Here is a 14,579-nt window from a genome sequence, read left to right as displayed (position 1 = left end):
GCTATCAGGGCAGGTCCTGAACGCCAGAGTACAACCATAAAGGGAAGGCGATCCCAAACGAAAATCAGAGACACTCTGTCTTACCTGGCGTCAGCCTCCCTACTGGCCATCTCACGAGCTAGCAAGCTCCCAAAACTACAGCAGCTGATTGAAGACGAAAGTGCCGGGAGAAAGCGACGGCACCAATTCCCTGGGAATTCCTCCTCATCAGGGAAAGGCAAGACTGGCTCAAGTCGTAGATGACAGGAGCACCTGAGAGTCTCGACTAGAAGTACACAAGCCGTAGGTCGAGGCAGGAGACACTCGAGACGCAGGTGACTAGAGAACCTGCAGACAACAGACCAAGGCGAGGATCCAAAGCGTAATCCAGAGAATCGTCGTCCAAATAAACTGCCAAATAATCGTCATCCAAAGTCCAAATCAGTATGCTGCTCAAGTTATAATATCAGGGGAGTGCTCTAGCCCGAACTGAACTCTGTCAGAGCACCAACGTACAGACATCGTGTTCATAAACACTCGTAAAAAAAAGAAAAACAATCGTTAAAACGATAGTTCGGTAATATAAACAAACGGGGAGGAGGCTCCTAACCACACTGAGTAACGTTAAATTAAGCACTCTGTGCTGAACACTTAAAATGACCAGACAACGGACACTTAAATTTCAAAAATAATATAAACAAATGCTCATACAAAAGATAGGCTATTCTGACACAAAAGGATTCATAAAAAGTAGTAATTAAACCCAGAAAAACAAGGCTGATCTAAATTTATAAAAGGCAAATAAAAAATAATCTAGTCTTTTCTAATAGATGGGTATGGTGATAAGTCAAGAAATTTATTCAGGTGAATAACATTGTACAAGGTACCATCACAAGAAAATAATAAAGACATGTATAAATATAATAAATGGTGTGCTGGTAAACATAGAAATATACAATAGCAAAGAGTGGCAAAGGTACAGCTGGGCTTCTGGTTGTCATTAATAGTATTCATATGATGAGGGTAGTGTTACTTTGAAGGTTCCTGTATCCATTAGGAACCTTTTGCCAGAGACATGATTAGCAATTTATATGGTGAGCATATATCAGGGATATGGTAGCCACAGTTATTTTCTGTGAGCAGCAATTTTGCTCATCTTTTCTCTAGTTGCATCTGGGGTACAGTTTCTGGCTATCCTCCCAAATTTGTAGTGGCAAAAACATAATACAGGTAGCTGGAGGCATTCTTTCTGTCAGGTTCTAAGTGACCACTTTCTTAAAGTGTTTGCTTCTCTGGCTTGGTAGATACTGTGGGTGGTATGTTGCAGTTCTCTGAAGGCATCCAAATACCTGTCCACTTTCTTCAGGAGCGCCACCATTGGTATACCTTAGGAACTGGGAAGAGCAGTGCAGATATGGCTTGGTAGATGGCATAGCCAAATTTCTCTGATGAAGTTGACAGTTTTTCATTTGCATGAAGCCTTGTTATTGTGAGAAAGGACTTGAGCTCATCTCAGAACACCATCCCTGACACATTCCCCATGCATAGAGGTATGTTGAGGAGATTTAGGGCTTGTTTGGCATAAGCAGGCAGTGGCAAGAATTCCATGATAAATGAAGTTCTTTGTATGTGAACCATTTCCCTTTTGCATCCAGCCAGCACACAATGAATGTGTGAAAGAATGTCTGAGATCACCTGATATACCTTACATTTATATTTATTTATGATAGAACAAGAGAGTATAACTGGCTGTTATTAGTAATATAACAAAGCGCTTGTTTAAAGTACAGCAGTTTTATAAATATGGTGTTATATTGGGTTGGTGATCATTTACCAAAGAGCAGTTAACATTTACCTCTGGCAACGTAAATACTTATCTCACCAGTCTGTATATAGCTATTGGATTAACAGGATCACTGTAGCTTCGGTTGAAGACAAATAAAGAAGGTTTAAGGACATCGGTATTATCTCTGATTATTCCACCAAGTACAATTGGGATATAACAGATGGTAGCAGAGCGTGGTTCTTAAACTCTGGTCCGTTATCTGCCCAGTATCCTTGAGAAGGGAACCCAAACCTCCAGTTCCATGCTGTGTTGAGAGATTCAACCACTGACTCGGCGGTTTTATCCTTCAAAACAGCTCCTTGAATAAATCTGGTGAAGGAACAGATCATCCATAATACATAAGTCTCTCCATATTGTTTTAAGTCCATGGTTACAATCTGATTAAAATCAGAAACTATTGGTAATGCAACTTTAGGAGTGCCCTGGGATCTCTTGCATTTTTTACATATATTGCAGTTTTCACACACTTCTTTTATTGTTTCTCGCATTTTCTCATTAAGTTTTCCTGCATTCCTATATGCATGACGTAGTTGATTTTCATTCTTGTGGTTGGTTACTTCATGAATCTTCTTCACCTTCTCATAACTCTCTACATCTACTTCCTTCTTCACGGGTTGTGTTGACGTTGATTGTCACTTTATCTCTATGCATACTTAGATCCATTTTCCATTTCTTCATAGTATTTCTACCACACAACAATGGCACATTTTCAGCATCCAGCACAAAAGCTTCAAGCAAAATCCTTCTGAAAGTATCAGATTTTTCAGATTCCTTTATTGTTATTGGTATTTCTATAATTTCCTTACTTTCATATATTCTACTTGGACCAAATCTGAATTTTTGGAAACATCTCCTTTTATGCAAATTTTCTTTCTTAATACCATTCTTCTTCAGATATTTTTCTAGCCAACTTTACATCGCTGATATCTACATCAATGATCTCTGATACTTCTTCCATACTTACAAAATTCACATTCTTTCCTTTCTTCAACATTTCTTCAATCTTTTCCAAGATTTTTGCTAAATTTTCTTCGACCATAATCACTCTTTCAGTCAAATTTTGCTGCTGTTTCCGATCATAAGGGAGAATGAGCTTGCAACTTAGAAACTCTTTTCATAAAGAAAAACACTAGTCCCATCGTTAAATGCCCAGAGATCTGCCCCTTTTAATGCTTAACTATTCTGCGGCTTTGCTGAGAATTTTCATTGTGACTGTAATTTTTGAAAGGCACATTTTTGTAATTTTATATTGCCATTATTGCCTTTTGGAATCTGGATTTGCCGGCGAATGGACATACGCATGGGACAAGTATGAATATGGGGATGTTACAAAGACGATAATTGTTATCATTTTTGATCATGAAAAATGAAAAATCTCTTATGGTCACATTGCGGAAAGTTTCGCTGTCCTGTATGTTTCCAAGTTTATTTATTTTGGCATTTTCATTAGGCAGCTATATCAACCGGTGTCCACTGATATATAATTGAATAAAAGGTTCATTGATGGAACACTGGGTGTTTGTGGCTTTATGAACTAACATCAATGGCCTAAGATTAGAATTCACTTTGCTTGTTTAAGAGGCTAAGAATTAAAAGTGTTTCATAAATTGATTAACGAGGAATGTGATTTTACCAACCATTTACCTGTTCATATGGGTTATCGTTTTCTGGTTTTAAATGGGAAAATTCGTTGCAAGTGGAGCATTCAGTGCAATGCAATTTATGGTCCATCTACAAAAAATAAAATTTGCTTTTTATTGGTAAAGTAGGTTTTTAACTAGAGTGGTCATAGTCATTTTACTTTCTTTACATGGATTGGTGAATAGAAACCATGGATTATTCACTTACTTTACAAACTTGAAAGCATATCTTTACACACGAAAAATTTGCTGTGAATGAATTACGCATGGTTTCGTTATTTGCTTCAAATCCGCTTAAGAATGAGTCTTATTTTGATTTGTAGTTTTACTACGGTTCTATTTATTATGAGTTATCTCTGTTTTTTTTTTTTTTTTTTTTTTTTTTTGCATTTCTTTTCAGAAAACTCGGGTTACTCTATGCCTTTTGAATAGTCCAATGTTAGGTAGTACAAAGTAACTGAGAAGAAATAGTACGAATTTGGGCATGTTTTTAGAGATTATTTCGAAAGTATTCGAAACATTACTTTATAAGGAAGCTGCCTTTCCGTACGTTTGATTAATAGCCCGGGAAACTCAATAAATAATTCAGGCATGGGATTTGTTTAATTGCTGACAAGTTTAACATAAGCCTGACATGTAGAAATCTTATTCACAAGTTAAGAAAAAAAAGTTGGAAATCCTTTAGAATTTTTCAAACTTCAAAATTTGGACGGAATTAGGCATATAAAATTCTTTTTTCTTTTTTCTTACAATTTTTATTTTGCAAGCGAAGCATTATGAGGAAACGAAATGAAACAGCAGAATAAAACAAAAGCGAGAAAAAATCTACAAATAAAAATGTAATTATGATATTCGTTCTATAAAGAAATCAAACGCTTCGCACAACTTAGGCCAAAGGCTCTAAATAAATGAAAGAATACAACATTTTTAAATTAAAAGAAAGGGAGAAGCATGTGCCTGTCATAAAGATTGAAGAGACCAAGTTAAAAGGCCGAATCAAAATCTCGTCCTGTAATTCATCTTGAGTTTTCGTACTTTTTCAGTTCATCGTTAGCTTTCCTGGTCGTTTGCTTCGGCCCTATATAGACTATTTCATTCCATGGTTTTTTTTAACCTCTCAAGAGCTTTGTCCGTAATTTTCATATTTCCATTTAACCCCAGAGTATGTAATTTATTTCGGAAACCATGTGTTGAAAAAGAAACATCAATGGCTGTTGTGTTTCTCAATGTACTTACTTCTGTCACATCCCGTTGGTATACAGGAAGTAAAAGATTTTGTTAGTGATCGTAAAATGACAATATGAACCCAAAACAGCCCAGAAAAACATATAAAAAGAAAACGCGTTCTAAACCGACTTTTAAATGGACCTGGTTGATAGTTACTACAAAAACTTTTACTACTGCACAATTTTTGTACCATTTTGCATTATAAAAAAAACTACACAGAAATGGGGGTCGTCCTTTTTCTATTTTTCGCATTGGCTACTTGAAGGACCCGTGAGGATGTCGTCAGTAGTTCCTAGTTACTCCCACCGCCCAACATTGTTTGTTGACATCTGGAGGCCAAATAAACGTACAAAGAGGACATAACAAAAATGATGCCTCACTATCTCGTCTTTGAAACCTGTTTGTCCATAAATTCTATCGTTAATTCCCAAGTCTAGAATTGGGCGAGATTTTTTATAAAGGGGGACAGAAAGTAGTGAAGATCTACATACGGAAGCGTTAAAACTGTTCTTGAAATCAGAATTGTATTATGATGAGTTTGCCTATTTATGTATCCAAGGAGAAAACAACTGTGTGTTGGAATAGAAGACTTTTTCTTATTGTTTGTTGGCTGCTAAGAAAACATTAGCCTACAGCGTAATGTTATAATAAGAATGTGAAAAAATAAACAAAGCGAGTGACATAGGTTACGACGAACAAAGCGAAAGTTTATCTTTCGCTTTGTTCGTGGGCATGAGTCAGAAAAGCCAAAATGTGACCTCAAGAAGAGCCAAGACCAACCATAAAAAGCCAAGGTTAACATAACTACCATAGTATCAATATTAGATTATCATACTAATGAGAAAATATGATATCAAGAACCAATTCAACTCACCAATGATGTAACATAATTTACAGAAAAACCAGGTTTTGCCATATCACTTAGATCATCATACTCCTCTTCAGCTGGATGAATGTTAACTCAAGTATATTCCTTTGATATTTCCGATATAGTTAATGACTACCTGTTTTCAATTCATTTATGAGAAAACTGGAAGGCTTCCAGTTATAACAAGAGACATCCTGTCTAACAATGCAAGCAGTCGATTGGCCACTGCGTTTGTTAGTAACCTGTTTGTTTTCTGTCTGCTTATTCTTAATTAGATTGGCTAGAGCGAAAATTCTTTCTGTTGCTGCTGACGAATGAGGGAAAGCTAAAAGATCACACATGAAATTTGAAAGAATATTAAATCTACCTTTGTTTGTACCATACTTGATATTACCTAATTCTGCCTAAAATGAACATGGTATTTGATCTCATTTTTCTGTGCAAGAGCTTGCATGCAAAAGACTTTGCCACTGATCTTTTAGATCATCAGGGTCTTCATCTAACTAACTGTGGAAAGTGAGACGTAAGCTTAAAGATCGACCTTACGTTTTTTTGTGGGGACAGTGAAAATTTGGGCTCAAGAACTTGAAGAACAGCTAGTACACTATAAGCTGTAAAAGGAAATGTTTTCTTTATCTGCACACAAAACTGTGTTAGGAACATCTGACAATCAAGGGGAAATTTTCTTTCCCTTTCTCCGATAGGTTCTTTCAGCATTAAGGACTCACATCTTCCTCCAAAGCGCAGATCTTTTATATCAAAAAAATTAGACGAGTTTCTTGGATCCATTTCTGAAAGTTTATGCGATTCCAAGAGTTCTTGCCTAATGAACATTCGATTATCCTACGATATTCATCTGCTATGGTTGAAAAGAGGAACTTGTCTTGAAATATTCAGACTAAGATTCGGTATTCATTTTATCTACCTTCTCAATTCAACAGTTTAAGAATAGTAGCGTGTGCCTTGAGCGTCTATTTTCTTTTTTAATCACAGCTGCTCCATCAGTTTGATCTGTGCTTGCTTCACTTTCGAAGAACAATGCAAGTGCTTACCATTGTTCCAAAATTCTTCCTATTACCTCTCTTCGAGATAGCCACCAAGTCTGACATAGCTTCAGCATTTTAAGTTTGGTGGCTATCAACAACGTCTTGAATTAATTTGAATGAACTTTGCCGTTTACTACAACTGCCCGAAAAAATAACAGCATACATTCTTCAAAAATGCCTATAAATATAAGGGTATGAGCACAAGCATAGCTTGAGCACAAAGCAAAGGAATGGCAAACACAGCCAATCACAAATATTGAAGGTATACCTTTCTTCAAATGTGTCTGGAATCCGGTATTACTACCCATCATTACTGAACAGTTATCTGGCAAATCCAATAATATTAGTTAAAGGTTTCATAACTCGATATAGTAGGTCTTCCCCATAAGCATCATCAACTTCAACTAACCTAATAGTGCTCCAGTTACTTTCAGTCTCCTCTTATGATAAAATCTAGTCATTATGGCTAAAATTTAAGACACTCTAATGTCAGTGCTTCGTGGTCCGAAAGTTCCACCCACGAAAATTCCACCCATGAAATTTCCTCCCAGAAAATTCCACCCACGAAAATTCCACCCTCAGACAATTTTATCTAATAAAATTTTCTCTTCCTCAGTCTCTCTTTCTCCCTCTTTCTGTTTAATTAAATTAAACAACCATCATCGTCAAACAACTACCATCTTAACATAAACGTAATTACTTTGAAGAACCATCTTCATTAAATTGTATCTAAAATTTTTCTTACTTAATTTAAATAGTTGTCTACTTTAAGGTTTTCCTTGGTGAGGCCTTCATAAAATAACTACTAGCGCCATTTCTTGTTTAGTATATTTATTGACACCATTTTATGTTTTGAATATTTACAATGGCCTTAAAGTTTATTACAAGGGAAAAGAGAAAGAAGAAATTGTGTGACGGGAAAACTATGTATACGAGAAGCACCGAGATAATCCCGCAAAAACGAAAACATATTGCCGATGCGAACTATTTTAACAAGGTTGCAAGGCTCGTATTCACACGCCTTGTAATTGTAATGAGCCTACATTGCTGTATAGCTCAAGTAAGCATGCTCATGCCACTTCACAAGCAGCTATTGAAGCACGAGTTGCTGTGAGTGCAATGCGTAATACAGTTTATGGAGGATGTGAATCATCGACCAGAGATATAATTACAGGGGCCACTCAGCCACTAGACGAGAATGGAAAATCACGGCTACAAAATGTGTTCTGGCTTTCCCGTAATATTCAGAACTGAAGACGAACTACTTTAGGGATTCCTGCTCTTCCGACATCTCGCACAGGATATGAAATCCCAGATTCTTATAAATATCTTCCTGATGGATCACTTTTCTGAGCGTATGATATTGGTATAGTATTAATGAAAGCCTATTTATTCTACATATTTTAGTCATTTCTTGTTTTTCTCCCCATGCAATTTCATCTTAAATTAAAATATATGTTTCTTGTTTTTCTCCCCATGCAATTTCATCTTAAATAAAATATTATGCCTTTGTCTTTTCCATCTTCATCTCCTGCGCTATTTGATACTCTAGGAATTTTTTTTTTCTATATTTTCATTAAATGATTGTCCTGAGAAAATGGCACACCAGCTGCAACATAGAGCTCAGCTGTATTTACTTTACTTTCGAAGTATTGTTTTTTTTTTTTCTTTTCTTTTTTTTGCATATAATGTTCGATGCTCACAGAACTCTTCTGAATTAAAGCGAAGCACTTCAAATGTTCGCAATTTTTAATTTTGCATCACAGCTTGTACTCAGCTGTATATTTGTCTTTGGCAGCAGCCTGAAGCCAATCTTTAAATTCAGGATCCACTAACCACTCTTTCATAAAGCACTGCTGATACAATATTTTTGTCTTCTTTTTTGGTGGAGTTGAATATCCACTAACACTTGTTTCCTCAGAATTAATCATCGTTTTTAGGTATACTTATGATATTCACCTGTGTACAAAAGTTGCACAAAACAATTGGGGTTGCACAACAAAGCGAACAGTTCAACTCTCACCAACTTGTTGCCAACTTGCCAAATGGATATGATCAAAATATTTTATCAAACTAGCACAGTTATCGTGCTTTTTATTAACAATTGCCTAATATTATTAGGCTGGTTATTGTACATCAGGAATCATGCAAATACACAACAATACAGAACGAACATGTAGCATACACGTTGTGAATATTCCGATGTAAGGTAATACTGTAATGCCTCAGATGGAGAGAGAGAGAGAGAGAGAGAGAGAGAGAGAGAGAGAGAGAGAGAGAGAGAGAGAGAGAGTTGTAACATACTTTAAATATGTTACAACTTTCATGTGATTAGTTAACAATTTTGTTCACATTACCTAGTATTTAATTAAACCATATATGTTGTAATTACTAATTTTAATGCTTTAACCCTAAGAACACCAAGACACAAGTAAATTTTTCACAAAAAAGCCAAGACGCTATGGAGAATCCTAGAAAGCCAAGATCTAGTCAAAAACGCCAAGGAGTGTATTCGTGCACAGCTTACACCTCAGCATCGAGGTGTTTTGCGCAGGCGTTAAATTTTATGGCAGAGTAAAAAGGCGTTTCTGTTGATATTTGACGTACGATTAGGCTGTGGAGTCTTTTCCGAGACATATCCCTTCCCTGTATATTTTTTACTTTCATTTTTCGACAAGATGGGTCAGAATGTAGATCTCTTTCTGTCTGGTCTATCTGTCTGTCCGGTCTCTTGACACTCATCAAGGAAAAAATTTGTCTCAATCGTAACTTATATATTCTGATAAAGGTTCTCATAATACCAATTTTAATAAATGTTTGAAAGATTAATCAAGATTCTCTGAAGCTTATTTGTAACAAAAAGACGTAGGTGCACAGAAAAAAAGATGACTAGGGCACTTTTACTTAGCAAAACATTCTATTTATGTAGGATAGATCCATGAATTAAAATGTTAATAATTATCTAAACAAATGGAATTAATTAAAGAATAATAATAATTATATTGAGTGAAAAACATATAACTGTAGTGTGACCAAGGAAACCAAAATCGAAAGTCTGTCTTATAACAACAGAAGATAGAAACAAACAAAATCCCAGGTAGCCCAGCCCGTTCCGCTCACAAATAGGTGATTTAGATTGGGAGGTGATCCTTTCCCTCCAATTTACTACAAAAGTTTGGAGGAAGAGGCAAATGGCGGCAGAAAACGGTAACTGTTTTTTATAACAGTTTACTTATCTGTAACATCATATAAAGCAATCTCCTCATATTATGAACATTAGTGGATAAAACTAACCGAAAATTACGAACGCAAAAACGTTGAAAGTATAAAAAGGGTTAACCTGTCATTTTCATATTTCTTCCTCGCCACATTTCGTAAGCTCCGGGAGTTTTTGCCCAGAATTTGAACAGGAAATCATTTTATTACTAAAGACCACAAGAAAAAGGAAATGGCCTCTCGTTTAGCTCACTTAATGGGAGAAAAGTGCAAGATATTGTCGTGGCAGAAATCATCACACATTACTTTCAATGACAGTATTGATAACTCGTACTTTTATGTTAAACATAAACTACATTGCAGCTCAAGACTTAAAGAAAATTAAGTCACGGTTGTCAAGAGCTTAATGGTAGTAAACCAAGTTCTACTGTAAAGCTCAGGATAACCAAATTACACTGATTTATTGTCGTTGTTGTTTATGTTTAAGTCGCTTTTTTTGCTCCATGCCTTCTGAATGTTTTTGTTACCTCTTCAGCTTTTATTCTGCTTGTTGTATGAGTGATCTGCAAACGAGTTGGATCGCTATTTTATAGAGCTCTTGGCTCTAGTGGGAAGTGGATGTCCTGTGCTGCTGTCAAAGATGGCTCTTTTTCCCAGGGCATCGTATTGGATGTCTTTCCATTTGAGGTTCCTTATGGAGTATGATAGTCATATATTTATATATTTTAGGAATCTTTTGTTGGAGACATTATCTACTTCTTTGCAGTCTATTTCCAGTAAGACCCTGATAGTTTCTATTTTTTATAATGCGTCTGCTGCAATTGTTTTCTTACTAGTAACACGTTTTATTTGTCGACCAAAATTAGCGATTCCTGACAGTTGACGTTGGTGACAGGCAGAGAATCTGCCCTTTTTACGGTATGGATGTGGTCAAGAGGTCGGTTATCTGTTAGGATTGTAAATGGCAAATCCATAAGTGTCTGAAGTGCCTGATAGTTAATATTCGGTATATATGTCAAGAAGTTCCTTGTCGAATGTACTGTATACTTTCTGCTGCCGTTAATTTCAACGCAAAGAAACCATTATTTTTGCTCTATAGCAATGCCTATCATGATGTTGCTTGTGTCAGTGGGGGTAAGCCTGGCCAGGGCTAGCAAACATAAGTGTTTCAGCACCAGCAATTGTTTTCTTGATTGCTTGAAGGCCTCTTGTTGGCTGGGGCATCCACATGAGTATCTTCTGTGCAGATGGTGTAATAGATTTTGGCAATTTTGGGAAGGAATCTGTGGTAGTAATTTACCATTGCCATGAACTCTTGGAGATCTTTTATGGTTTTTGGGGTCTGAATTTACCGATAGCTGACACCTTGGAAGGTAGAGGGCATACACCATCCTCTGAAATATGATGGCCCAGGAACTTTAAAGATGGAGCCACTAAAGAGTATGCCATCCACATAGAAGACCCAGAAAGGGAAGTTGGCAAGGGTGCTATCAATCAATCTCTGGAATGCATCCCCTATATTCCAGGCGTATGCTCCAAAGAATGTGATAATTTTTGTTTAAAGTTTTTTTATTTGTGGACTGAAACTTAAAGCACCCACTTCATTATGTCAGCCTTGGAGAAGATTCTTGACCCATGGAGAATGGATATGATGTCCACTACGATGGAAAGTGATTAGTGGTATGGTGCAGACTTGAAGGTTTTTTCACCTTTAGTCTCTGCATGGGTGCACAAATCCATCAGGTTCATTGACCATATGGAGTGGTGAGACCTATCCACTCCATTTCCCTTATGGCATTTTTACTGGCTGTTTTGATATAATGAAGGATGTCCTGTTTACCAGGTGACCAGGGAGTCTTAGACAGTTCTGGGCATTGCAGAGTCTGGAGTAAAAACACAAGACTAAGAAATGTGTGGATAAATTCAAGAAATGGTAATCTACAATGCCCTATTGGCCCAACTGCTCAGGTCTATATCATACTTGGTTTAAACAATGCATTGCAAGATTGGTGTACATTGCACAGTTAAAAGCACAAACATCCATTGATACCAACACCGGCACCTGTAGCCAGAAATAACTAAACAACCCCGTGGAAGCAAAAAACATTACTTTCTTCTCCTTTCACCTCACCCCCTCCCCCCGGATCTCAAAATCATCCTACAATTGTTGCCACAGTCCTGCATCCCAGCCTGCCCCCTCCTCAACCCCCAGAGAGCAGGCAGGGAAACATCAAAATGTGCAGAATGCAGCCATGCTTTTTCATGAATAACTTCATGGAAACCATCACTGGGTGGACCGTTGGGATGTAATGAATCAAATCGCTGTTCCTAAGACTAACTTCCGATTTCGACGATTCTTCCGGTAACCAACCCACTGGCAATTGTTAATCACTTTGATTGGTAGTTGCCATGTTTCTCCTTCTAATACCTTCCTTTCTCTGTTCAGCTGCCCAACATCTACGCCTGAATTCTTCAACTAAAGCTCTGTCGTCACTTAGCTATTACCTCTTTCCTTTTATCCCCTTACTGAAGGGCACTGTAACAAAACATAATTACACATTGACATTTCACAATCTTCCCTTGAGAAGCAAACACAGGCTTGTCACAATTAAAAACTGTCAGCACAAACACAAATACAAGTCTTCCTTTAGTCAATACAAGAAAACCGCTTTTTCTCCCACCAAAATTTAATCTCTCTGCTTTATCAATAGCGACATCTCTATATAAGTTTGAAAAATGCTGTGACCTACCACAAAATCATTTAGACATTATCAAAGGCATGACATATAGTGCTACGCATGCCTATCATGAAAATAACTATCCCGCTCGCTACAAAAAAAGTTTAAAAGAATTGAAGAATGATAATAGCTTACACATTACTAAGGCTGATAAATCCAATAGTTTAGTAGGTCTGAACAAAACTGACTACATATCACGCATGCATACTTTACTAGAAGATGAAATAACTTACAAAAAACTCGCAAAAAATTCGTTGGACCAAGTAATAAAAAACTTTAATATCAATATAAAACAAATTCTTAAAGATAAAAAAGAACTCTTGTGTAAGTTAACTGTAAAGTGTACCTCTTTACCTTATTTATATGGCCTAGTTAAAACTCATAAGGAAAACAAACCTATGCTCCCAATTATTAGTACTGTAGGATCAATTGCTTATAAACTATCTAAATATCTTACTGAATTGTTATCCCCACTACTTGGAACTGTATCTAATTCACACATCCAGAATTCTCTTGATCTTGTGGAAAAATTAAATAACATTGTACTAATCCCTAGTAATATCTTTGTCAGTTTTGATGTATGTTCCATGTTTACAAAAGTCTCTATTGACTCTGTGCCAGGATATTTAAGTAATGAACTTGTATTGCATGAATTACCTATGTCCGTTAGTCACATAATTTCATTGATTAAGTTGTGTATTTGTGATTCCAGATTTATTTTTAATGGAGAATATTACCAACAAATATTTGGTATGGCCATGGGTAACCCTTTATCACCTTTCCTCTCAAACTTATATATGGAATTTTTTGAAAGACAACACCTCCCGAATATCACACTTGCCCCCTTAAAATGGTACAGATATGTAGATGACATCTTAGTAGTCTTACCTGTTGGTATCGACGGAAATGATTTATTGTCTAAATTGAATAATTTAGTGCCATCCATAAAATTCACTGTTGAAATTGAAAATAACAATGTCATCCCATTCCTAGATGTATTAATACATAGAGAATCTTTCCAATGTAAGTTCAGTATTTATAGAAAACCCACAAATAATTTAACATATGTACATTTTTATTCTGGCCACCATCTTAATATTAAAATTTCATTTATTTTCTTCTATGTTCCTACTTGCTTTGCCTATCACGAGTCCACAATATCTTGACCAAGAAATAGAATACATAAAAAAGATAGGAAATGATCTCTGCTACCCACCTCATATAATTGATTTATGTTATCAAAAAGCTCACAAAATGTTTTATAGTGTTGCTAGTAATGAAAAAGAAATCCCTAAAAATGTACTTAGCTTGCCTTACTTTCGTGGATTTTAAACCATAAAATCAATATTTAAATCATTTAATGTTAATGTAGTGTTCTCTTATAACAATACCATTAAAGATATGCTAATTAAGAATAGTCCCGTAACAAATAACAGCATCATTTACAAAATTCCTTGTAAGGACTGCCCATCTTTTTTACGTTGGTCAGTCAAGTAAAAATTTATGGGTACGTATTAAGCAGCATATGTATTCAGTTAGAACAGCCCAGACTTCAAATGTACTCTTTATCCATCTGAGTGAAAAATCTCATTGTAATAATTGGGGCGATACCTCTGTAATTGCTAGAACTAATGATTATGTTTAAAGAAATTTACTGGAATCAGCAATTATACAAATCACTAATAAAAATAACCTAAATCTTAGTCTGGGATTGTACCCTTTGGACCCATATATTTGTAAAATGTTTATGAAGAACCTTAAAATAAATGAACTACTAATTAATTAGTCCCACATGTATATAGTTTTTATTTCTCTCTCTCTCTCTCTCTCTCTCTCTCTCTCTCTCTCTCTCTCTCTTGCTCGATATATTTATATCCTTTTTTCGTCTTTTCACTCATTTTTTGGGAACATTTTTGTAAATTTCATGGTAATAAGTTGTATATGCCACCTTGTTTTTTCAAAATGTATTGTTTTCTGGATGAATCATCTGTTGACCACGAGTGTGCTCCTCCAAGGTGT

This window comes from Macrobrachium nipponense, chromosome 37 (genome assembly GCF_015104395.2).
Source record: "Macrobrachium nipponense isolate FS-2020 chromosome 37, ASM1510439v2, whole genome shotgun sequence".
NCBI lineage: Eukaryota > Metazoa > Arthropoda > Malacostraca > Decapoda > Palaemonidae > Macrobrachium > Macrobrachium nipponense.
Note: the sequence above shows the minus strand (reverse complement) of the source record.